Source organism: Alligator sinensis, unplaced genomic scaffold, assembly GCF_000455745.1.
Source record: "Alligator sinensis unplaced genomic scaffold, ASM45574v1 scaffold228_1, whole genome shotgun sequence".
NCBI classification, from domain to species: Eukaryota; Metazoa; Chordata; order Crocodylia; family Alligatoridae; genus Alligator; species Alligator sinensis.
This window is the reverse complement of record NW_005842044.1, coordinates 1,922,781-1,925,451: the sequence shown is the minus strand read 5'-3', so window position 1 is coordinate 1,925,451 and position 2,671 is coordinate 1,922,781.

Genomic DNA, 2,671 nt, shown 5'->3' with positions numbered 1-2,671 from the left:
TGGCGCATCTCTACTTGGGGCTAGTGTGAAGAGCGAGAAGACCTCTCTGGTCCTTTCGATGTCCTTGGCCTAGGAGAGAAGTGGGGAGAAGTTGCTTCAAATTTCTCTTCTAGAGATCCATGGTCCCATCCAGCCTGGGTGACCAAGCCAGCGATCATGCTGCCTCCCTACTACTCCTGGTTTCCCACGTGTGTCCGATTTCCAACCCAACGATTCCTGTCTGCTGAGCAAACCCTGCAAGAGTCTTGGTGCTCATAGATTTCATAGATTTCATAGACATCAGGGCTGGAAGGGACCTCGGAAGATCATCGAGTCCAGCCCCCCGCCCAAAGGGCAGGAAGTCAGCTGGGGTCATAGGATCCCAGCAAGATAAGCATCCAGTTTCATTTTGAAGGTGTTCAATGAAGGCGCTTGAACCACCTCCGGTGGCAGGCTGTCCCAGACCTTGGGGGCTCGGACAGTAAAGAAGTTCTTCCTTATGTCCAGCCTGAAACGATCTTGAAGTAGTTTGTGACCATTCGACCTCGTCATCCCTTGGGGCGCTCTGGTGAACAAACGTTCCCCCAGATGCTGGTGGTCACCCCTGATAAGCTTGTAGGTGGCCATCAGATCACCCCTGAGCCTGCGCTTTTTCAGGCTAAAGAGCCCCAGGGCTCTCAGCCTGTCATCGTAGGGTCTGCTTCCCTGACCTCTGATCATGCGCGTGGCTCTTCTCTGCACTCTCTCAAGCTTCTCCACATCCTTTTTGAAGTGTGGAGCCCAAAACTGGACACAGTACTCCAGCTGCAGCCTCACTAAGGCCGAGTACAGGGGGAGAATGACGTCCCGGGATTTGCTTGAGAAGCATCTATGGATGCAAACCAGCGTTTTGGTCGCTTTACTAGCCGCCGCATCGCATTGCAGGCTCATGTTCATCTTGTGGTCAATGATGACCCCCAAGTCTCTTTCTTCCATAGTGCTAGCCAACATAGCACTGCTGAGCCTATAAGGATGCTGCGGGTTTTTTTTCCCAAGGTGGAGAACCTTGCATATAACAGAAACCCTTGAATGCAGAAATGTGTTATATCATTGTGAGAAAAAAAACATTTACTATTGAACATAATACATTTTTTATTCCAGCAGCAATCACTCTTTGAGAGACTAAAGAAGGAAAACTCAGTCATTGATGGAATTGTTGTTACATGGTATTATTATTCTGGTCATGTTCATATTCAGTCCTGATTAAAACAGTTTGTTCTTGAGTCATGTGTGGATCTTTTTCTACTCTCCCAGTAGTGTTGCACACTGCAACAAGGTTCTGCCCACTGCAGCTGTGACAGAGAGGACCAAGTCTGCATCTCTAAAGCTGGCTTGACTCAGCACTCTGGATTTGTAGGGCCTGTATTATAGAATCATAGCTTTAAAAATTAAAAAAGTCTGATTAGATCAAGTCAATCCCACTATAGTGGCAACATATTCTCTTCATTGGTGGGACATGTCTCTTATTAAGATCTTCCCCTTAACCTAGGAGAGGGAGTAGCATTTGTCTTAACTGAATTTTCCCAGGAGCAGACAAGTGAGAGATTGCTACCATGAGTAGCACAATTCTGTTCACCCTTATTTCAAATGGAAGGAATCTGTATCAGCTACAGATTATTGACCTAAACTACTGGTAGAAGAGCTAGTATATGAGTCATTATCCCTATCTATTATCTCACGTGCTTACTCTATGATGGATGGCTTGCACAGTGAAGGGAGTAGCACCTCCAGAAACTTTGCCGTGCATCCTGACAATGCACTTGGCACATGTAGAGTATTCCCATCTGGGTCAGCAGGGGTCCAATGTTGCCCCTGCTTTTCCTCCGGCTCCCCACATATCTGAAAAAGGACTTCTTATTGTCCTTGATGCTCAAAGCTAGCTGGAGTTCAGTTGCAGCCTTGGCTTTCCTGGTCTGCTCCCTGCAGGACCGGACCAGTGCAGAATAATCCTCCTTGGAGGTGACTCCCATCCTCCACCCTTTGTAGGCCTTTCTTTTTAGCCTCAGGAGATCTGCTAGGTCCCTGGAGAGCCAGGGGGGCTGCTGTGCCCTCTTGCTGCCTTTCCTCCGAGATGGAATAGACTTAGTTTGTGCAGTGTCTTTTTAACAGAGAGACTAAGGGCCAACGAGCCTGGCTCTGTGAAGCAGCCTCCTTTGCTTTCCTGTTTCCCATCAAGAAGCATCAGCGGGGTGGGGTAGGGGTACACGAATCCCCTGGGCTCTCTCACCCGGGTGTCAGAGCTGCACATCTCATGGATGACTTTTGCACCAGCGGGGTTTGCAAGGGCAAATCCAGCAATGGGGCTCAAGCAGGGATCACCTTCTGCAGCACGGGCACCTGCTTTCCCTCCTCATTCAGACCCCAGCTGCCCCCTCTTCTTCCCTGTGGCTCAGGCATCTTTGAGTTTCTGGACTACAGAGGTCAGCCCCACTACCTGCAGGGAGCCAGGGCTAAGTCCCAGGCCGGCGTGTCACTTCAGGGCCCTTTTCATCTCTGGAGATGCAAAGGGCCAGGCAGAATTAGCCAGGCAGGATGGGACCAGCCCCTGGGTTTGATTCTGCTTTGCACAGTGAGCATCTCTAGCCTCTCCGCAGAGCTCCTGCATGGATTGCAACCCTCCAAACACAAAGCCAGAGGCCAATGTTTCAGCTTC